The sequence below is a fragment of the Schistocerca cancellata genome, chromosome 1 (genome assembly GCF_023864275.1).
Source record: "Schistocerca cancellata isolate TAMUIC-IGC-003103 chromosome 1, iqSchCanc2.1, whole genome shotgun sequence".
Taxonomy (NCBI): domain Eukaryota; kingdom Metazoa; phylum Arthropoda; class Insecta; order Orthoptera; family Acrididae; genus Schistocerca; species Schistocerca cancellata.
In genome coordinates, this window is record NC_064626.1 from 1,112,551,300 (window position 1) to 1,112,560,989 (window position 9,690).

Consider the following 9,690-nt stretch of genomic DNA (forward strand, 5'->3'; position numbering starts at 1 on the left):
GTCACGAAGAGACGCGGCGACCTTCTGCAGCACAGGCTGCACGCCGTACTCCGTAGGGAGCGGCAGGCATTCAGTCTCTGCCGCAGCAAGTGGGGGTGTCTCAGTGTGCGTCTCCTCGTCGTGTGCCCGCGGCTCGACCTCCCCGTCAGGAGGGAGAGCAGGCTGCTCCTCTTCGATGCCCATGGGTGCCTCTACGCCGCCCGTCACGTCAACTGGCGGCGCTGGTGGCTCCGTCTGGGTGGAGGCGTCGACCCCCGCTGGCCGACTCGCAGTGGAGCTGGCGGTGGGGGTAGGTGTCTTCCTGAGGACCTGCAGCTCCTCACGCAGCTGTTGCAGCTGGCGGTGAACAGCCACGAGTTCCTCCCTCATGGCGGCCCTCTCGGCCGCGAGGGCGCTGTGGAAGGCGGCCACTGCGTCGTCCGTGGCGGCTTCGTGACGGCACGGTCCACCTCCCCCGCGGGAACGGTGGGGTGGGACGTCCGTCTCGACGCCAGGTACCTCTGCAGGGCGTGGGGTGGCCATCTTGCTTCTGTAGCCCCGCACGTAGGCGCAGCTGCCCGAGTTTGCGGCGTGGGCACCGCCGCAATTCACGCACTTGGCAGCCGCGTCGCGGGGCTTGGTGCAGTTGCGTGTGTCGTGTGCCTCAGCACACTTGAGACACGCTAATGTGCCCCTGCACACTTTTGCAATGTGCCCCATCCTTTGGCACTTGAAGCATTGCTGCTCAGTGCGCTTCTTCTTGTGGCGCCGTCTGCGTCCGCGATCCTTGCCGATCGCATCGACCAGTTCCAGCGCGGCCGCAGTCTTGCCGCCCTTCCTGCGTCCGGCCATGTCCGATCGTCAGCGTGTGGAGTTGCGTGCGCGCCGGCTTCTTCTGCTGCCTCGTGTGCAACGTGCCTGTGCGCTCCGTCCGAAGCCTTCCGCGCTCACTCGGCGTCTGAGTAGTGGAGTGAGTGGAGTGCTCTGCGATTCTCGGCACAGGGAGTTTAAATAGGTACGGCAAATCACCGCGCCTGCGCGATTTCCGCGGCTGTGCATTGTTCTAAAAAAGGGGGGGGGGGCTCGGTGTGCGCATACCGTCAGTCGTACCTAGCCACGAGCAACGTTAAACCACCTGAAGATGTCGGACACTTGCTCCGAGGAAATACTGTGGAATTTGCACAACGTGATCCCGCGGCAAACCCGTGAAGACTATTTACCATATGGATCTTGTGTGGATACCATTTGAGAATGGTTCGAAGCACCTTCCGCACAGTGGGCCACTGGATGTTCAACTGTTGTGACACAGCAAGCGCACTGCCTGACGATCGGGAATTGCGCGCAGCGTTATCTGCCACAGCAACAGCGATTTCATCAACCACCTGCGGTCCAACCGGTCCTCAGCCTCTTCCCGGAGTAACGCCCAGTTCTCCCGTAGATTCGAACTTTTTCATCATGCTCCGCACAGCAGATGGACAAAGAGGACACTTCCGTAATCGTTTCAGCCGGAGGTATTCTCGAAGTGCAACTGCAGCATTACTGTTGTTTTGATAATCGAGCTTCAACAATAACGCCCTGCTCTTTTGTCGAAGATCATGTTGGCACGTCAACAAGTGCACTGGGAACTGGTCAGGCGTGTCAGACTATGAATGACGATGACTGATCACGACAGCTTGTGGTTATACACTCCTGGAAATGGAAAAAAGAGCACATTGACACCGGTGTGTCAGACCCACCATACTTGCTCCGGACACTGCGAGAGGGCTGTACAAGCAATGATCACACGCACGGCACAGCGGACACACCAGGAACCGCGGTGTTGGCCGTCGAATGGCGCTAGCTGCGCAGCATTTGTGCACCGCCGCCGTCAGTGTCAGCCAGTTTGTGCCGTGGCATACGGAGCTCCATCGCAGTCTTTAACACTGGTAGCACTCCGCGACAGCGTGGACGTGAACCGTATGTGCAGTTGACGGACTTTGACCGAGGGCGTATAGTGGGCATGCGGGAGGCCGGGTGGACGTACCGCCGAATTGCTCAACACGTGGGGCGTGAGGTCTCCACAGTACATCGATGTTGTCGCCAGTGGTCGGCGGAAGGTGCACGTGCCCGTCGACCTGGGACCCGACCGCAGCGACGCACGGATGCACGCCAAGACCGTAGGATCCTACGCAGTACCGTAGGGGACCGCACCGCCACTTCCCAGCAAATTAGGGACACTGTTGCTCCTGGGGTATCGGCGAGGACCATTCGCAACCGTCTCCATGAAGCTGGGCTACGGTCCCGCACACCGTTAGGCCGTCTTCCGCTCACGCCCCAACATCGTGCAGCCCGCCTCCAGTGGTGTCGCGACAGGCGTGAATGGAGGGACGAATGGAGACGTGTCGTCTTCAGCGATGAGAGTCGCTTCTGCCTTGGTGCCAATGAGGGTCGTATTCGTGTTTGGCGCCGTGCAGGTGAGCGCCACAATCAGGACTGCATACGACCGAGGCACACAGGGCCAACACCCGGCATCATGGTGTGGGGAGCGATCTCCTACACTGGCCGTACACCACTGGTGATCGTCGAGGGGACACTGAATAGTGCACGGTACATCCAAACCGTCATCGAACCCATCGTTCTACCATTCCTAGACCGGCAAGGGAACTTGCTGTTCCAACAGGACAATGCACGTCCGCATGTATCCCGTGCCACCCAACGTGCTCTAGAAGGTGTAAGTCAACTACCCTGACCAGCAAGATCTCCGGATCTGTCCCCCATTGAGCATGTTTGGGACTGGATGAAGCGTCGTCTCACGCGGTCTGCACGTCCAGCACGAACGCTGGTCCAACTGAGGCGCCAGGTGGAAATGGCATGGCAAGCCGTTCCACAGGACTACATCCAGCATCTCTACGATCGTCTCCATGGGAGAATAGCAGCCTGCATTGCTGCGATAGGTGGATATACACTGTACTAGTGCCGACATTGTGCATGCTCTGTTGCCTGTGTCTATGTGCCTGTGGTTCTGTCAGTGTGATCATGTGATGTATCTGACCCCAGGAATGTGTCAATAAAGTTTCCCCTTCCTGGGACAATGAATTCACGGTGTTCTTATTTCAATTTCCAGGAGTGTAGTTGGAAATGGACGGTGGTGTTGTGATGCATTGAAATCATGCACCCCATACTCTGGACATTGATGCCACTAAGTCTGATACTCGTACGGTAATTACATTCCGTGTTGTAATGTGTTAAATACGGAAAGTTTAATTATAACCACCCGGTGCTATCACGTGTAGCTATGGGACATTCTTCCGCGACTTAGAGTAATGTGTTCCAGTAGAGTTATTTGTTCTTTTTGTCAGTCTACAATTTATTGCAATCACTGGAGCTACATACAATCGATAGCTTCGGAGGGAAAAATCTTTGTTCATAATACGCTAAATTTTCACGTAATAGTGGTGGATTCTGTTGTAACAGAAGAGACACTTTCGGCTCCACAATAAAATTACTTGAAATTATCTGTCTCTGTTCATACGAGCCATTTGAATTATACAGGGGGAAAATTAATAAAACCGACAAACTACAGGGACGGATTCCTGACTACAAATGGAGGAAAAAATGTCCTACGAACATGTGTCCGGAAATGTACGGCGTGCGTGCAACGAAAACAAATCTCCTCGGAACACAATAAAAAAAGCTTCATCGCACCCACATCACAATAAATGTAGTCTTCGTGGCATGCAATGCGCGCGTTCACACATCGTATCGTGGACTGCTGCATTATTTCGAACGTTCCTGCCTCTCTCCGAATAGCATCAGAAACATAGAACCCGATCCTCCAAATCTCTTGATCCTCCTAGTCTAGTGTACGCACAGTCCACCGCCTCCCTGCACGTTCGTCTGAAAGGACCAATGATCACTAAACGCCCTAAAAGGGCTTGAAGTGTTATGTGATGTAATTGGTGTCTATGAGGTTACTTGTTTTGGTATAGCCTTGCTGCCTCTCGCCAGTTTCCATCTGCTTGGCGTTACGCAAATACCATCTAGGCTTGTTCCCGGCATGAATAACGGACCATTCTCCTGCGTACACTATGCTGCACCAATCACACAGCCTGCAACATACACTCCTGGAAACTGAAATAAGAACACCGTGAATTCATTGTCTCAGGAAGGGGAAACTTTATTGACACATTCCTGGGGTCAGATACATCACATGATCACACTGACAGAACCACAGGCACATAGACACAGGCAACAGAGCATGCACAATGTCGGCACTAGTACAGTGTATATCCACCTTTCGCAGCAATGCAGGCTGCTATTCTCCCATGGAGACGATCGTAGAGATGCTGGATGTAGTCCTGTGGAACGGCTTGCCATGCCATTTCCACCTGGCGCCTCAGTTGGACCAGCGTTCGTGCTGGATGTGCAGACCGCGTGAGACGACGCTTCATCCAGTCCCAAACATGCTCAATGGGGGACAGATCCGGAGATCTTGCTGGCCAGGGTAGTTGACTTACACCTTCTAGAGCACGTTGGGTGGCACGGGATACATGCGGACGTGCATTGTCCTGTTGGAACAGCAAGTTCCCTTGCCGGTCTAGGAATGGTAGAACGATGGGTTCGATGACGGTTTGGATGTACCGTGCACTATTCAGTGTCCCCTCGACGATCACCAGTGGTGTACAGCCAGTGTAGGAGATCTCTCCCCACACCATGATGCCGGGTGTTGGCCCTGTGTGCCTCGGTCGTATGCAGTCCTGATTGTGGCGCTCACCTGCACGGCGCCAAACACGCATACGACCATCATTGGCACCAAGGCAGAAGCGACTCTCATCGCTGAAGACGACACGTCTCCATTCGTCCCTCCATTCACGCCTGTCGCGACACCACTGGAGGCGGGCTGCACGATGTTGGGGCGTGAGCGGAAGACAGCCTAACGGTGTGCGGGACCGTAGCCCAGCTTCATGGAGACGGTTGCGAATGGTCCTCGCCGATACCCCAGGAGCAACAGTGTCCCTAATTTGCTGGGAAGTGGCGGTACGGTCCCCTACGGCACTGCGTAGGGTCCTACGGTCTTGGCGTGCATCCGTGCGTCGCTGCGGTCCGGTCCCAGGTCGACGGGCACGTGCCCCTTCGCCGACCACTGGCGACAACATCGATGTACTGTGGAGACCTCACGCCCTACGTGTTGAGCAATTCGGCGGTACGTCCACCCGGCCTCCCGCATGCCCACTATACGCCCTCGCTCAAAGTCCGTCAACTGCACATACGGTTCACGTTCACGCTGTCGCGGCATGCTACCAGTGTTAAAGACTGCGATGGAGCTCCGTATGCCACGGCAAACTGGCTGACACTGACGGCGGCGGTGCACAAATGCTGCGCAGCTAGCGCCATTCGACGGCCAACACCGCGGTTCCTGGTGTGTCCGCTGTGCCGTGCGTGTGATCATTGCTTGTACAGCCCTCTCGCAGTGTCCGGAGCAAGTATGGTGGGTCTGACACACCGGTGTCAATGTGTTCTTTTTTCCATTTCCAGGAGTGTACAAGGAACACACCTCACTTGGTCAGAGGGACTTCCATTCGTCAGCCCTGCGTACGGTGACAACGCTGCATTTCCGAACACATGTTCACCCTGTATTTGTACCAGCATGCATGCTGTGATTCAAGATTTCATACGTGCACTGACATCGGTGGTACAAATATTGTTGATTCCACTCGAGCCGGTCACTGTGGCCGAGCGGTTTTAAGCGCTTTAGTCTGGAACCGCGCTGCTGCTACGGTCGCAGGTTCGAATCCTGGCTCGGGCATGGATGTGTGTGATGTTCTTAGGTTAGTTAGGTTTAAGTAGTTCTAAGTTCTCGGGGACTGATGACATCAGCTGTTAAGTCCCATAGTGCTCAGAGCCATTTGATTCCACTGGAGGCACACGCAACTTCGTGTCGTTGCGGAGCACCAGTAATGGAACAATAGTTTACTAGACTCCAACGGCAGAACTTGTAAAGGCTTGGCCCTGTGCATTTATACTGATTTTGCACACGAAATTAAGATGCAAAGTAATTCATTGCATATTAATAATAAGGGTATAATGGAATTAATAATGGTATTTGTTTACTTTTCACAGAATCGACTTCGTTTTTCAGATGGTATGAAAAACTATGTTAAACGCTTCTTACGAATTTTGCGCTTCGCTTCTGGTGCGGACTCACCTCTACAGCAACTATGGAAGTATATGTACTCAAGAAAACATGGTTACTTAGGTAATTTACATACACATACCGCTTGTATATGAGAGGAATCACATCAAAAATACTATTTAGTAAGGTTTGTAGTTTACTACCCGTTAAGTACAGTGAGTTCTTGTATAAAATTCGACACACGTTTCACTTAAATGTATTATTTATTTAGACGAAGAATAAGAGGTGTATTAACTGAATGAAGACTGAAAAATGAAAATGCTCTGTGAAAGATAACTAGTTACATGGAATTATTAATTGGAAAAGTTTAAGTGATAAGAAGATTGTGATACATAGCGTTCTAAAACCCAATGCTGTGAAACTGTCTTTCAGCGTGCCGAGAAAAAAATTAATAAATTTTCTACATACTGACGACTACAATAAACACACACATAAAAAAAAAGCTTTGCATCAACTCGGTTCCGAGAGTTCCCGAACCTGTACAGAAAATTGGAATAGAGATCAACATAAATATCATTTCCGCCCTTTTTATTGCTCATGAAAACCACACACTGTATGTTGTACCACCAGACAGCGAAACATTCAGAGGTGGTGGTCCAGCTTTCTGTACACACCGATACCTCTAATACGCAGTAGCACGTCCTCTTGCATTGATGGCATACTATCCACAAGTTCATCAAGGTACTGTTGGTCCAGATTCTCCTTCTCCTCAACGGCGATTTGGCGTAGATCCCTCAGAGTAGTTGGTGGGTAGCGTCGTCCATAAACAGTCCTTTTCAATCCATCCCACGCATGTTCGATAGGGTTCACGTCTGGAGAACATGCTCGCCGCTCTAGTCGAGCGATGTCGCTATCCTGAAGGAAGTCATTCATAAGATGTGCGCGATAGGTGCACGATTTGTCGTCCTTGAAGACGAATGCCTCGCCAATATGCTGCCAATATGGTTGCAATATCGGTCGGAGGATAGCATTCACGTATCGTACAGCCGTTGCGGTACCTTTCATGACCACCAGCGGCGTACGTCGGCCCCACATAAAGCCACCCCAAAACAGCAGGGAATCTCCACCTTGCTGCACTCGCTGGACAGTGTGTTTAAGGCGTTCAGCCTGACCGCGTTGCCTCCAAAAAAGTCTCCTGCGATTGTCTGGTTGAAGGCATATGCGACACTCATCGGTGAAGGCAACGTGATGCCAATCCTGAGCGGTCCATTCGGCATGTTGTTGGGCCCATCTGTACCGCGCTGCATGGTGTCGTGTTTGCAAAGATGGACCTCGCCATGGACGTCGGGAGTGAAGTTGCGCATCAAGTAGCCTATTGCGCACAGTTTGAGTCGTAACACTACGCCCTGTGGCTGCACGAAAAGCGTTATTCAACGTGATTTCGTTGCTGTCAGCGTTCCTCCGAGCCATAATCCGTAGGTAGCGGCCATCCACTGCAGTAGCAGCCCTTGGGCAGCCTGAGAGAGACATGTCATCGACAGTTCCTTTCTCTCTGTATCTCCTCCATGTCCGAACAACAACGCTTTGGTTCACTTAGAGATGCCTGGACACTTCTCTTGTTGAGGGCCCTTCCTGACACAGAGTAACAATGCGGACGCCATCGAACCGCGGTATTGACCGTCTAGGTATGGTTGAACTACAGACAACACGAGCCGCGTACCTCCTTCCTGGAACTGATGGGCTGTCGGACCCCCTCCGTCTAATAGACTCTGCTCGTGCATTGTTGTTGACATCTTTGGGCGGGTTTAGTGACATCTCTGAACTGTCAAAGGGACTGTGTGATATAATATCCACAGTCAACGTCTATCTTCCCGAGTTCTGGGAACCCGGGTGATGCAAAACTTTCGTTGAGGTGTGTATAAATATAGTTTTGGTTTCAGTTCCTTTCTCTAAATCTAAAATCAAACCTCATGAAGACCACCAGCTGTCGACCGCCCGCAGTGTCATCCTCTGCCATGTGGCATCGTGAGGATGCAGTGTGGCTGAGCATGCGGTCAGCACACGTCGCTATCGGCCGTTGTCGGCTTTCCAGACGTTTTATTCGAGCTCCTGAGCAGCCTCCACGAGGCTAATCGCACCCCGTTCCATTCGTCCCATCAAGGAAAAATACGTGGCAGTACCGGTACTCGAACCCTGGTCATAAGGGTCAGATGCGCTCACGACTTTTTTTCCGATCTGTTGCTTCGTCGTTTTTCGTCGCTGACTGTGTACAGATGTCACATGATAGATTTCAGATTTCTTAGATGAGCCCTTCACTGATGTTTTTACTACCGTATACGCACAGATACCGTGCCGGCGCCCACTTGGCTGCAGAGGTGGACTCCCTAAATCGCGACAGTGAAAATTATTTGACAGTTCTGCTTATAAGAGGGTAGATGACATATATGAGGTTATTAACATTTTTAAACGTCTTTCTATAGTGAATGAACTTAAAAAATGATCTAAAAACATAATTAACATATTTTCAGTGACAGAATTTTTATTCCTACTTCTAACAAACAAATCTCGAGTGATAACATAAAAAAGTTAAAAGTAAAGAAACTGATGCTGTATGTCCAGTATCTCCACATTAGATGATGATTGATTAATTCAGTCTTGGGAATAGTTGAATGTTATAAATAACTTGTTACCTAACGGTTTTGACAAGAAATCAATTACTGTTAAATCCACAACTGAAATATGTATATTAGAAAACAATCATCGGACTGATTTCAATAGAGAACATAAACATTAGGAATGAACCACAGCATGGTATAACCAAGCGTTGATTCACGAGCACCCAACAGCGAACATCGTGACTCGCATGAAAGTAACACTAAATGAACAAAGAAAAGTCTCTGGTTTTGCTAATCGACGTTTGAAAGGTCTTTTTTTGTGGGGTCTTATTTGTGGAAAAGAAAGAGCAACAAGTTGAATTCTTAACTTAAAATGTACATTTCTGAAGCAAATGTGTACTGAGAATACCAGTTGGTAAAGTATTGTTCTCTCAGTGGAGGACAATGACAGCAGTTTCCATCATTCTACAATAGGAGAATTATATTCTGTAAGCAGTAAGCGTTGACAGGACGATGTAGCCAGAAGACGTCACACTCATCTGTTCGTTACAGTTCAGTTACTTACGTAACGCAAGATTCTTCTCAGAAGTCTCGATCACTACCTGATTGTTATCCATTGTCGTCTGACCTGCTCGAAGTTTCGGATCCTGTTGATGAACAAAACATTAGCAATCAACGGTGTCTGGATTCCCTGCTACTCATGTTTACAGTAATGACTTGGCAGTCAATATTAAAAGTAATGTCAGACATTTTGGAGGTGGTGCTGATATACATGATGAACTAATATATGAGAAAAAGCTCTGCACATATTCACTCAACCCTCGATAAGATTTGGAAGTAGCGCAAATACTATGAATTTGCTTTAAATGTTCAGAAATGTATAACAATGCATTCCACAAATGTCGTATATTATACTTGCAGTGTCAGTGAGTCACAACCGTAAATAGTCAACTCGTACAAATTTCTGGGGGGAGGGGGGTAACA